Consider the following 14,827-nt stretch of genomic DNA (forward strand, 5'->3'; position numbering starts at 1 on the left):
GTTAAGAGTAAGAGAAACAATAGCAATTATAGGAGAAAAAGAAGTTCTGTGTTTATGTATAAGTGTTCAATAAAATATAGAAGACTCAACAAATAAGAAAACATTGAAAAAATAAAGCCAAATCCAATATGTAGATTTATGGGAGTGATATAGAGAAAGCATTACTCCTAAGTGGAACATGAAGCATGAGGCCACTGCCTTTCTAAATCACGCTTGCTAATCACGTAAATGTCCAAAAAGGAGAATGGAAGAATGATTATGTTTCCAATGCAAGTCAGATATAAGAGAGTAGACATAACTGGAAAAAAAGAATCCATCTTGAGAGAACAGGAATTATACTAGCAATGAACCTGGTGGCTAAGATCACATTTCTTTTTCTTTCCTTTTCTTATATTCTTTTTGTTGTTGCTGTTGTTGTTTGTGGCACTTGAAATATAGGACAGGTTGCTGTCCCTCTGAAACACAGCTCAAGGCTAGGGCTCTTCCACTAGAGCCACAGTGCCACTTCCAATTTTCTAGTAATTATTGGAGAAAAGAGTCTCCAGGACTTTCCTACCCGTGCTGGCTTTAAACCCCAATCCTCAGATTTCACAACAACTTGGTTTATGATCACATTTCTAACAGTGTACACTCAGGATATGAGTTAAAAATCTGGGCTACAGGTTAGACTTTACACTCACAAAAGTGTTTGAAGTTTAAAAGTTGATACTCCTGGAAAAATAAAACCTAAAAATGTAAAGGAGTCTGGGAAGTTCAATTTGCATCCAGCTTGGACAGTATAGGCTTTGAGACACTACCTATAATTAATCAGCCAAAAGCTGGAATACCAGTCACAAGCAACATTGCTGAATAACAGCTTTAGGTTTTTTATACATACATACGAACATACACATACACACAGAGGCACTTATAGGTGCACACAAAAAGACACAAATGAAACAACTCTCAGAATATGTAGAAAAGTTAGAAAACAATAGAAAATAAGTCCTGTGTAAGATTAGAATCAAATGATAATTTTAAATATTAGAAAGCCTTCAAGTGAACTTTCCCCCAGAAGTTGAGAATATTACATAGGTAGGGACCAGAGATAGTAAGAGAGTCAAGTAATCATTATTATTATAGGATCCATGGTAGAATGAATCAGGGAACCCTGCAGGTGCATCTGAAAATGTTCATATCCTGTGTCAAATGTTAAAACATCTTTGAAAATCGTACATAAACAGTCTGAGCATTCAGTCTAGTGGATAAGATCATAGGAGAAGTTCAGAATTGCTAGTCTGTTTCTAGATTAAATAAACAAACTATGGCAGGGCAAAGTGCTACAAGCTTGGAATTCTAGCACTCAAACAGGAGATTAGAGAGTGGAATTACATAATGATACCTTCCCTGGACCAGGTAGAATAGCTTTGTCTCAGTAAAACAAATCAAACAACAAAAAAGGAATACACAGTTGGAAGTTTGGGCTAATTTTGTCATTATGTTTTGAGAAGTCAAGTTTCCTATTGAATGCAACTCATATATATCCTCACTTGTGTTTTAAATGCTCTCATCATTACAGAACATTCCTAGATGAAAAATAGCTCATGATTCCCATCCAAAAATTTGCAAAAGTAAGTAAGCCTCATTCTGTTGGATTCCAAATTAATGTTGAAGTATTACAAAAGCTTAAACCTGGAGAAATAGCAAAGTTCATCTAATGTAGGACTTTGTAGACCTTGTTAAATTAGAATTTAGATTTAAAATATATTTTTTTGTTTTGTTTGTAATTTCATATTCTATAGTATACTACAAAATTCTTTTTAAGTAGAGGGATTAATTGAAAAATTCACAAATGATTCTGGCATTCTATTTGTCTAGATATTCTTTCAAGAGAGTTATAATTAGAACATAGTTAATAGATAATTCCCACAGTTCATGTATACTATGTTAACGTGAATAATCTAGACAGAGTTGCCAAAAAATGGATGACATTAATTTATACATTTAGAAAAACCAATTTTTTAAGGGTTTGGTTTAATATGGTATGAAGAGAGTAATTGTGTGACATCTTCTTTCTTCTACCTATATGTAACACAGGAAGTCATTTCCTTATTTACTTGCCTCTGTATACATGGAGAAAAATGCTAGGTTTGGGGTTTGTTTTCAATTTTGTTTTTGTTTTATTGGTTCATCCTAGAGTTTGAACTCTTGGCCTGGACAGTGTCTCTGAGCTTGTTGATGCTCAAGTCTCGTGCCCTACCACTTCAACCTCAGTGCCACTTGAGTCTTGCTTTTGTGGAGAATTTTTTTGGAGATAAGATTCTAAGAAACCTTGCTGCCTGGGTGGGCTTTGAACCATAATTTTTTTATCTTAGCATCCTGAATATCTATGATAGTTAAAAAAGTATAAATATAAATAATATTTGCAAGTGTTCTGATCTCAAGAATACTAGTGGAGGAAAAATGATGCAGCTCAATGTATTGTGGTGTTCTTTTCAGAACAAGGAGGGCGTCACATTAGCAGAGGTGTAGTATTTTTTCAAAATAGAGATAAGGTATTCATGATGTGAATTAAGGAATTTTAAGGTGCCCCTTAAAAGTTGGAAACTGTTGGGCTAGGATGACTTTATGGCATAAATCTTGGGATTGATGGTCATAGAAATAATAGCTTACACTGATAAACAATAGCTTACTCTTGAAGAATTAATTATTACACATGCTTCATAGTTTTATCCTCTACCAGAATGTGGCTATTTTTCTGTTGACTTCTCAGTCTGTAACACCCCATTGGAAACTACATCTATTGCAGAATTATATAACATGCAAACAGGTACTGTTTGGAATCTCTCAGAAATGTTGAGAATTTAAAAATGAGTAGTTATTAGTCATAGGAATTTTGAAGAACACATATATTCTGTCCTCTTAACAACTTACTTACTTTTAAAAGTTATGGGTTTCCATAGCATTAAACAGTTTTCTGTTTTAAAATGAGAAAATACTAAATTTATTCTTTTTTGAAAAATTTGGCAAGTATATTGTGAAAATATTGTCTAGTTGGATAACATTCAAGTTGATGACCCTCTGATAAATAAGGGGTAATTAATTCAAATTAGATGCCAAATAGTATTGATTTTTAAAATATTACTACATAAAGAATATTATTTCCTGTGCCAATACAGTGAAACTATATTTTACGCAGCTTATTTTTCAATTTTATTATCAAAGTGATGTACAGTGGGGTTATAGTAATTGTAAGGTATTAAATCATAACTTTTCAAATTTGTTAACCTTCTCTCATTTTCTCACAGTTTTCCTTCACCCCTTCATCCCTCACATTTCCAATATATTGTCTTGTGAGTATTGCTATTGCATTGGTTTGCCTTTTGTCCTTTGTCTCACCATTATGCTTTTCCTCTTCCCTTCACTAATTAAGGTAAATGTATATACAATACAAAATGATATACTGGAAGGATAAACGATAGGGGGAAAACCCAAAGAAAACAGAAATCACATAGTTCATCAAAAACAACAACCACAAATGAAAAAATCTGGTTATATATCTTGGAATTAATTTTGCTTAGCATCAGCTAATATGGTTATATATACGCATATCAAAGCCACTGGAATATAATAGCTGCATGGATACTATATCATGAAAATAGCATGTTAACTTTTTGATGGTAATGGTGGAATTAGGATTGGTGAATTCGCGGTTCTGATAAAGGATTTTCAAGAGTTTTAAAGTTATGACAGGTAAATTTTAATTGTTCAAAATTTTAACAACTTAGCCTATTACAAAAATTTAAATTGCCTGGAAGAATAGTTTTCATGCAAAGAAATCCAAGGAGACTTAGTAGAGAGGGAGCAAGATGAAGATGGCTCTTTTTCACACTAAAAAAACAAACCTGTAAATCCTGTAGGGTCCCTTGGAATTTTCCTTACCCAGGAAATATATTTTCACTGTTTGAAACAAGATTGTATTGGAATTTAAATTCAAAGTACTTAAAAAAATAAGGCATCAAAATTTGTGAATTTACCTTTAATTACTAAAGAGTAATTCTCTGAAAAAGATAATTTGAGTCAAAATATTTAGGGAGAAAGTGCTCTTCATAATGAAAGAAGGTGTTGGGATTACACACTTTTGTTTGTAACACATTCCACAATGTTTTTGGATGTGAAGCAGTGAAACACAGAAAAAAATCTGATTGGATACTTCAAACCAATAATTTCACATTTCTATGTGGCTCACAAAAGTAATATCCTTATTAATATGAGATAGTGAAGACTTCTGTTATTACATATGCCAAAAAGTTCAGAAAAGAATTGAGCAAATGGAAAAGTTAATAAAAAAAGTTTTCTTAGAAGACTTAGCTAAGCATATTGTATTCAGCAGTGAAGGGAGGTCAAAACTTTTTGATATAAATTGTGTTAGTGTTTTTACTCCCTAAAGTGAGTTTACAGAGCCTATTTGGCTCACTACAATGCAGAACTGATTGAATGAAGACATGAAAATAAATTCCACGTCCAAATGAGGCAACTTAAAGAGTTTTAAAAGAGAAATAATGAAGATTTAGCAGTGGTGGAGCCCATATAGTCCTTCAGCTTCACTAGACATGAAGCCAAGAAGCTGTGATTAATTGGAACTCTGGCAAGAGCTAAGAGGAGGACATAGAAGCAGGACATAGAAGCATTGTCCTTTTGTAACAGACACTGTCTTCCAAGGTATGGGTCATTTAACTCTATTCTCCTCCATACATCTTGGTGAACAAATGCAAGACTAAGAGAAAATAATCTATTGAAATAATTTTGCCTAGAATAACTTCACTGTTCCTGATATGGTATCTAAGCAGAACCTTAAAAGAGAAGATAAAAGTGCAGTATTTTTTGTCTCCTATCAGCATCTTGTTAGGAAAATATATTTTTGAGCTTAGACAATTCTGATTGAACCAACAAGTGATGGAGTACTTATTTTTGTGGGCACTTTAGACACAAGAAGTCTTTTAAGGTAAAAGAAAAAAAAATAGCCGAATATTTTTGATCACAGCTTCTAGGGCTGTATTCTGGAGACAAAGTTTTACATTAGATTTCTCCTCATTAACATAAATGTTGTTTCATGGCAACCAAATGCAAGAGGGATATTTAATGGACTCATTAAATATCAATGGCCAATTAAACAGCATGAAAGAAGAAAATGGCAAATAATATTTAATGAATTACTTTGCCAGAAGAAAGAAGGAAAAATATAATTCAAAATCAATTGACTTAAAAGTATGAAGAAGGAGTAGTGAAGAGATATTAGAGAAAATATAGAGTATTGTTTTTTCTCCAGTGGAGTAATGGGTTCATGATCTTGTTTCTTCCACTCTAACCTCACAAGCGTCCAAGTGTGTCTCAGGACTGGATTATACAGTTCAGACAGAAAACTCGTAGAAAACAGATACTATTTGCAGCAGATGTAGGTGATTTATAACCTTAGACAATCTATTTAATTCTGTTCAAAATTCTCCCCTATCCCAAACTTCCCTCTTTGAACAGTTTTGTTTGCTTTTCCCAAGACTGCCCTTCATTAATTGCTTAAAATTTTGAGAGGTCATATTCATACTCTCTGGAGATTGCTGTTTGGTTCTGATTTTTCTGTTTTTTGTTTCTTGTGTTTTTTAACTGAATTTTAAAAGGTTGTGCAATTGTTTTACAATTAAATATATCCATCTAATTGTCCAATGCTCCTAGATCGGAGTCACTCCTTCCATCATTCTCAACCAACCCTTTGTCCAAGATTTATTTCCAATTTACCACTTCCTTTAGCATATTTGTACATTGAATATTCTAGCTGTACTTGCCCCTTGTTCATTTTTCATTCATTCTATGTCTTTACTATAATTCCTCTCTGGTTTCAACTTCCTGATAGTCATTGTGTTAAACTGTCTATTAATACTTTGAATGGTTTATATGTATTCCATGGACTTTCAATCCTGCATATTCTTGAACTGATGTCAGCTTATATTTCCATAATTGATTCATCTGCAGCAACAATTTGCTGGAGACTGGAGAGGTGAATCACCTAAACAAGATTTTATTCTCATCCATTTGGAAGATTGATCTTTAGTCAAAAAGAAAGTTAAAAAAATGGCTTAGAATGTATTCCTAACTACGAATTTTTATAAATGGCTTTGTACAATGGTGTGATTCTTCTATTTTACATGGAATAATATTTTCTACTGCCTATAAGTTTTGGAAAAATAAGAAAATTAAAATTTATTCCAAAAGAGGAATATGATAAAAATAGAAGACAGATATTATGTTTGTCATATCTCTGATGAATACCCATATTCAAGACTTAAAGTCATATTTCTTACTATGTTAGATAGAGGGAAAACATAAAATAACATATGATAAGGCAACTATTTGTGACTTTTTAAAGTGTACCTTATTAAATGATGAAATTTATTAGCTCACGTTTGGGTTTGAAATTTAGGAGGCTAACCTATTTAACACATTTCTGGAAGGCCCTTACTGAAAAACACAAATTGTGGGTGGTACTATTTCTACACTTTAATGAATGGTTGAACGTGTTTGGCATTAGTGCTGTGTAAATAATTCAACTCTATTGTAACTTGCTCCCTACACTTAAAAAACTTGTAATGTCACTAAGTATCATCAACTTGTAAAATGTCATTTTGACGAATGTGATTTTAAAAAGTTTATTTGAAAAGGAATACACTTTCAGAAGATTAAATGTAGATTATCATTGGTTTGAGAGTGACATTTTTATACCACAGAACCATGTTGTACTGAAGTCCCAGTGTTTTGAAGCACTCCTTAGTGCTTCAAATATTTTTCTGAATTACATTTGACCTCTAAGTCAAGTTTTCCGGGCTTTGGTAGACCAATTATGGATCTATCCTTCAAGGAACTATTTTTTGGCCCACTTATGTTGGAATAAAATCTTTCATTAATCATAGGGGAGGGGTATTAAAAAAAATCTTATGACACTTTGTGAACTTGTTCACTCATATGGGCTGGTTATCTATAAGTTGAATGTTTTAATTACAGTACTTTCTCTCAAATTTTGTTATTTCATTCTTCATTTTAAGTTGCCTTGCATTCCACAATTGCTTACTGCTAATTCCTGCATCTCAAGGAATTGGGGCCCTGAAATATAGGAAATGAGAAATTGAGATTGGTCTTCAATTACTATGTGCTGACATGTTGCATGGGCCTTGGTGAGAAGTCTTGCCCCTGTTATCTGATGATGCAGGTAACTGGGACCTGGGATCCTAGGACCTATGGGGACTGCAGAAGGATAATGATTTTTTAGACATCTTAGCAAAATTTGGGTATAATCGATAGGAATGCTTCCGAAATATGGAGAAAAACAGTTTGGGACAAGAGAGTTAAAACAATAAACAGAGCAGCAGAGTAAAATGCATTATAGATTAGAGGAAAGCATTGTTTTTTTACCATGTGGATTCAGAAGACCAAGAACAGTTAGAATGTATCACAAGTTTATACTAAAGACAATGCATTGATACTTTTTATATTCTAATATATATTTTAAACCTAATTATTTATATTCCAATTCTATTTATTGGAATAAATAAATATCAATTTATTTGTCAAATTATCAACTAATTCTAGTAAGTTTTACTGTGTGAAATATAAAATCAGCACATATAAATATAAAATATATAATTATATATAATATAATTAAAAGGCACAGGTTTGCATTGTTCTGTTGTAGTTACTGTATCAAACGCTACTCTGTTTTAAAGTATTATTCCATTATCTCTACCTTAGTGTTTGATAGAGTTAGACCTAAAGCTTTACCATTTGTAGATTTACAGCATGGAGGCAAGAGGAAACACTGTGATTAAAACAGTATCAATTTAATGCCTAATAACGAGGAGAAACATATGGACTTCTCCTGCAACTATGAAAATATTTGGTGATAAAAAGGCAGTAGTGTAAGTTCCTGCCTGGTTGGATGGTAGACAGGCCAGGACATTAAGTAATCATGCATATGAACAATTTTTTCACCTTCTTGGCTTTAGCTACTTTTGAAATGGAAGATATAATAAACAATTATATTTTGATAAAATACCTTCTAGTCTGAACAGTTCTGTTTGAACTGTTCATCTCTCTATGATCCCTTGTAACCAAGATTAGTTTTGTTCTAGTAAGACAATCTATGCTGTCAGGGTAAGATATTCTGGTTGGTCTGTTCCCACATGGAAGAAGGGTAAAGGCTCAGGTAGACATTTGTGCCAGTAACATCTCATTTGGGAAAATATCAGCTGAAGAAGTTTAGAAGTAGCTCTTAAGCAATGCTTACTTTGAATCCATTAGGTCCACATAGCTAACACAGTTGGATAAATAAGTACTTGAAAAAGCCATCACCTTTGGACCTATCTATAAATAATTGAGAGTACGATCAAATTCCAAATAAAAAGACTTAAGATAGTCATTGACAAAAAAATTTGCAAATGTGAGCAATTGATTGATCAATATAATTTTTTTCTACTATTCACAGAATTTTAGGGAACTAAGATCGATAGCATTGTTAGGAACAATACGGTTTCCTTGTTACAAGTAGGCACGCATAGATATAGGCTTGTATAAAGATTGCATCATTAACTACTTAAATTTAGAGGATACTACATGCTTCAGCAGCACGAATACTCAAATTACAATGCAGAGATTAGCATGACACTTGCACAAGGATAACATGAAAATTTGAGAAGTATTCATATGTTTCATTCTTCAGATGCAAGAAATGAAAAACAGTTATTAAAACAAAATTACAACTGTAACAATACACGTAATTCATATAATTAAATTTAGTTTGACATCAGTGTATTAAATATTCACCTCAGAAAGGCGTTTACATGGCATAAACTTTACAAAACTTTTCAAATTAGACAACATTGTCATTTTATCTCAAAGAAAAATAATATTAAGACCTAGAAAAAAAGGAATCAAACTGTTTCTATATGGAATGCAATCAGAAAGGACACATTAATGAACCTAAATATTATAAAATAATGTAGAATTCAAAGTATATCTAGGAGAAAATAAAATAAATTATGAACATTATGCAAACATAGAATATTTTAAAACATACTTTTTCAGACAAGCACCAGAAATATTTTAGTTTCTGTACTACTCATTTCAACAGGTAAGTTAAAATTTTTTCTGATTAAAAAATCACAAACTCTGAAGAAATCATTATACATGTATACAAAAACTACTGAATACATTTTGACATCCAATGCAGGCAATTCACTTGGAAGAATTCTTCGGAATCCATGAATTTTTACAGTAAAATATTGGTGTTGCCAGGCACATGTGGCTTATGCCTATAATGCTAGCTACACAAGAGGCTGAGATCTGAGGATCATGGTTCCAAGGCAGCCTGGGAAGGAAAGTCTGTGGTACTCTTATCTCCAATAAACCACTAGAAAACTGGAAGTGGAGCTGAGGCTCAAGTAGTAGAGCGCTCACCTTGAGCTGAAGAGCACAGAGATAGCTCCCAGGCCCAGAGTTCAAGCCCTATGACAGACCAAAATAAAATATATTGCTCTTATTTGGATTGTGAAAATATTTTGTAGGGACACAAAAGGTCGACTTGCATTTTTGAAATTTAAGAAACTTAACCCGACCATTAGGACATAGGTGAACAATTTGTACAGCCTTCCACAACTTCATAGAGGTAGTGATACATACTTATCCTTTTGGCAATATCAAATGCAATTTTTTTCTATGTTGTTCTCCAGGCCTGGTTTTATATAATGGTTCAACAGAAGGAGATCAAGCGTATCTTTGCTAGCTCAATTCTCAGCAGCAAGATGTAAGGGGGACAAGAGGCCTTTAGTTGGACATTGGTATCTGCATCATGATGAAGTAATAAAGAAGTCACTCTGGTATTATTCCACGTATATGCACTGTGCAGGGGTGTCCATCTATCTACAGTTATTGCATGTGCCGCTTGAGACACCAACTCACTGACAATGTCTAATTGTCCACTGTACGCTTCTCGATGAAGAGGGGTATACTCATCGTCATCCCTACTATTCACATGAGTGGCCTTTTGGGAAAGAAGTCTCCGCACTGTAGTAAGCCGAATATTTTTGGCAGCCCAATGAAGAAATTTGCTTGGATCCTTCTCCATTTTTTTTCTTGCAATTGATATCATTCCTTATTTTTTCATCTTGTTCTTCATATTCCTAAGAATTGCCTAACCAGAAACTTTGAGTGCCAGTGAGAATGAGGTGTCCATGCATTTTCCTAATATTTCACATTGGTTGAACTGGTCAGAAATATCCAGTGAATTTTCTGCAACTGTTTATTCACCATTTATTTTCCCTTTTTCCAATTTTACTATTCGAAATTATTCTAACTGGAGAGTAGGGAATTGATGGAGAGCAGAGGAAAGATGTTCCTCCGTATTCAAATGTACACACTGAAAATGAGGACCAGTGATGTGTTCATGTGCAGCTTATTCTAGGAATGAGAAATTAGGAAATAACGCCTTCTATATAAATGATTTGGGAAATGGCAGAGCAAAAACTGAAATGATGCAACCAAAAATATGAAAGCAAAATAAATTAGGATAATTATGGAGCAATCATATTATCTATGAGAACCAAGAAAGGGAGAGAGAGACAGATGATGTGCAATGACCTAGCTAGCCACAAAATCCATGCCTCTGATCAATTTATAGAGCAAACAAAATTTTATTTTTTAAAAAAGATGGGAATAGAATTTATGTATTTACTTGAAATTAGTAAATACATTTATAGTAGCCTACATAAAGAGACATAACTTTGACCAAATTACAGACAATTAACTAATTCCTTGATAATTCTAGCAACAGATCTGACTGAAATCAGGTGAATCACACTTTTCCTGTATAATGAAGAAATAGTAAGGTAGTAAAGCAGCTAGAGAAGGCAGGGAGATTGTATCTGTGACAAAACTTTGTGGAAATTGGTATTGAGGATTTCTTACTGGTGATCCACTTGCACTGAAAGCATGATTCTGAACTATTGATTTCTGATTCTGAATTATTGATTTGATCATTATATTCTCCAAGAAGAAAAATGAGAATTGATAGTTAAGGACTACTAATACATTTTGACCTTCTCACTAAGCACTTTCAATTATTGAAATCACATGAAGACAATAGACAGGCCTACTTTTTAGATGAAAGCAAGTGTCTTTAAAAAAAAAACAAGGAATATGTGTAGTCATGCAAAGGACTTCTATTTTACCAATGCCTCATACATTTTTCTAATGTTGGGTAACAATAAATAATGGATCTATTAGAAAGCTCTTAAGGCTCATATGTTCTATAGTGAGTTCTCTTACACTATAATATGATATTTTTTGTGTATGGTCTTAAGAATAATTTACATTACTAAATGTAATGTAAATTGAATTTCTGACAGGACAGTATCATCACTGTACATCTTGCTTCTATACTCTCAGTTTTAAATTACTATTTAAGTATGTGCATTAGATAACTATAGAGGAAAAAGTAGAAGCCACACTGATGTCTTATGTCTTTAGTAGTAGTTAATCAGAAAGATGAAATCTGAGGATTGTGGTTTGAAAGCAGACCAAGAAAAAAAAAGTCCATTAGATTCTGATTTGAAAGTAACCAGAAAAAGCTAGAAATGGAGCTATGGTACAAGCAGTAAAATGCTAGCCTTGAGAAAACTGAAACAAAAAATAAATTCTGGGACAAAGCCAGGCCCTGAGTTCAAGCCCTAGTATTAGCACCAAACGAATTAATAGGTAATCAATTAATTAAAAATAAATTAAGTGGTTACATTTGGAGAGGCAGGTAAAATGTAACATGGGTGGTGATGGTTCATGTATTATTTTGTAATAAGGTATATTATCATTTGTCCTAATCACTAATATTTTATTTGAACTTTTTTGTACAATAAACCCTGAATTTAGCATGCATGTATATGTGTGTGTACATGTGCGAACATGTGTATACATGTATATGTGTGCGTGTGCTGTTGCAATGTTGCTTGCCAATCTGGACAGGGTGAGGCTGAAAAGAGCTAACTGTGTTGCAATGTTTTATTTATCAGTGTTCTGTCATGTCATTTCAGTGGAACCACCCTTCTGTACATATTATTTGTCTACTAAAAAAGTCATCATAATCAAAGCATTAACAGCATTAAGTTAGATAAAGAGACCGCTTTCAGCTCTGATTGTATGTGAGGTAAAAAGATACAGACATAATTAGGTACTAATTTATTGCTGTAAGATGATTGTCAGTACAAAATTCATATTTGACCTCTTAAATTGGTTATACTTTTAAGATACACTCATGGAGTGATTTGGACCGACGTGACCAAACAGGTGTTACTCTCTGGTTATTCCTGTGAAACACAAGTTGGATAAACTCTTTCCGGATTTCTGTAGAAAATCACTTTCTTTGCAAGACCATATCTATTCGCACTAAGAGTTAATCAAACCCATATTACGTTTGAATATCCCATCTTATTGGCAAAATAAGTATTGTCGATATGCTTGTTAGATATTCCTTCCAAAAACGAACAAACAAAAAGGATGTTTCATGTCCAGATTGTGTATTCATTTGAAGGTGTATTGTACATGCACAGGGATCTTTACCAATGGCTCTTTTGTGGGAGTAACTATGGCAACTTTGACAAATAAGGCTTTTTGAATATCTTTTCCAATATACATAACATCCCAGAGGAAGTCTTGCAATTTCTGAAAGTCCTTTGAATATTTTAGTATTATTTCAGTTCATTGACTATAGAGCTAAAATTTCTGAAATAAATATTGTTAAGATCTGAAAATGTAAGTGGGCATATAGGCTATTTCATGCATCATTTTATGAAAAACCCAGTTTTTATGAAAGTAAATGGAATAGAATAAAATAATGTAAGTGAATTGGGTAAGCTAATTATTAGTATAACTTTGTTTTCTATTAACAGTCCATTGAATGTACATGATGCAGTTAAATTATTTCCTTTGTGTCTCTGTACTTCAGTTAGTTTTAGAATCTTTATAGTTATGAGTGAATGTTTAGAATAAATAAAGGTCTTTTTAAATGATTAGAATTAACCTTGTGTTATGTGTCCTACTCACAAGAAAATGAGTTGTTTTTAAGTGTTAAGAGTTTATCATTTTCATTATCATTATCATAGGGAATCATTATCATTATCATAGGGAATTAAAAAATGCAGTAGTATTGATGTCTTTTTAAACCAATTGCATTCACAAGTTGGAGAGTCTTTAATTCATACTTAGGTCTTGGTGCCTATGATTTTTAACCTCTCATTCCTAACATTAATATGTCAGACTGCATTTTTGTGTATACGAAAGGTAAAATATTTATCTGGGGTGAAAAGTGATTTTTATATCAGTCTTCCTTTAATAACATTATAAAGTAGTACATTTCTCGCAAAATGTTGGGTATAAAAAGCAATCAAAATACTTCTAATGGTAAACAATTTAGGTGAGCTACAATATGGAAACAATTGCTCCAAAAGACCTGCAGTCTGTTTCCATCAGGAATTGGGCAGGTCATTCTTTCAGTAAGACTGTGTTAACCAGAGATGGGGTCCCCAGGCAGTGCAGTGTTGAGTGAAGGGATAAAATATGATTTCTAGTATTTTGAGCTAGAAATCAAGAATGTTATAGTTTAGCAGTTCCTTTCACCAGGGAGGTATAAATTGATTATGAACTTGGAGTTTTCATATTACAGTTACTTATTTTCTTTTTTTGTTGTTGTTGGTCATGGGGCTTGACCTCTGGGCTTGGGTGTTGTCCCTGGTCTCTACCACTTGGACCACAGTGCCACTTCCAGTTTACTAGTGGTTTATTAGAGATAAGAGTCTCACAGTCTGTCCTGCCCAAGCTGGCTCTGAACCACAATCCGCAGATCTCAGCCTCCAGAGTAGCTAGTATTACAAGCGTGATCCACCGGTGTCCGGCTTAGTTACCTATTTTCTAACAAAGATAAAGTGAAATATTATTAGAGTGTGCACAATAATTTTGAGAAATTTTCCTAGAATTAGTAGACTGAGTGCTGGTATTTAGTTATAAAATAGAATGAGGTTATTTGATATAGTGGGAATGGACCACAGCCTAACACTTACCATGTGTACAATGTTGTACTAGTAATTCCAACTCTGAAGACTTACATATAATCATCTTAGAATTAAAAATAGAAGTAGCTCTACTTTATGGGATTATTGTGAGGATTAAATTAGATACCAAAGGTAAAGTACTTGGAAAAACAATCATAGTTTGATATTTTCTACTTGTTATTTTATCATGTGATATATTCAAATATTTGTACTGTGATTTTTATATTGTGTCTATTTAGGATAGGCAAAGTGATGTGTTGATATTCATTGCGTTGTTCACTTTTCTGTTATTATGAGGATAATACCTGCAAAGAAAATTTCTGAGAAGGAAATTATCATATTGACTCATGGGTTAAGATCAGATGTCTCTATTGTTTTTCATTATATTTTTAGTAAATAGTTGTACGAAGGGTTTTCCATTCAATGAATCAGTTTTTAATTATGATGGATCTTTACATAAATTTCTCACATCCTTCCAAACCTCACCCCACTTTCATTTTTTCCTAGTTTCATACTATCTGCATTGAATATTATGGCTTCACTCTCTACTTCCATAAGTCTCTTTAATCCTTCCCTTTGACTTCCCCTCACATTTTCCAAGTGATAGTTTCCTGGTATTCATTTTGTTGGATTAAAAGTTCAATTTTATAAGAAATTACACCTTTTAAATACTCCTCTGCAAATAGCATGCTTTGATTAATACTGTTGTT

At 33.0% G+C, this 14,827-nt stretch overlaps 1 pseudogene; it reads left to right on the plus strand.

Moving 5' to 3' along the window:
• The first annotated feature begins 8,637 nt into the window (after window positions 1–8,637).
• Window positions 8,638–8,734, plus strand: LOC122098319 (annotated as a pseudogene).
• Window positions 8,735–14,827: the final 6,093 nt, after the last annotated feature.

Source organism: Dipodomys spectabilis, unplaced genomic scaffold, assembly GCF_019054845.1.
Source record: "Dipodomys spectabilis isolate Male_0828 unplaced genomic scaffold, ASM1905484v1 ptg000474l, whole genome shotgun sequence".
In the NCBI taxonomy this organism is placed as follows: Eukaryota; Metazoa; Chordata; class Mammalia; order Rodentia; family Heteromyidae; genus Dipodomys; species Dipodomys spectabilis.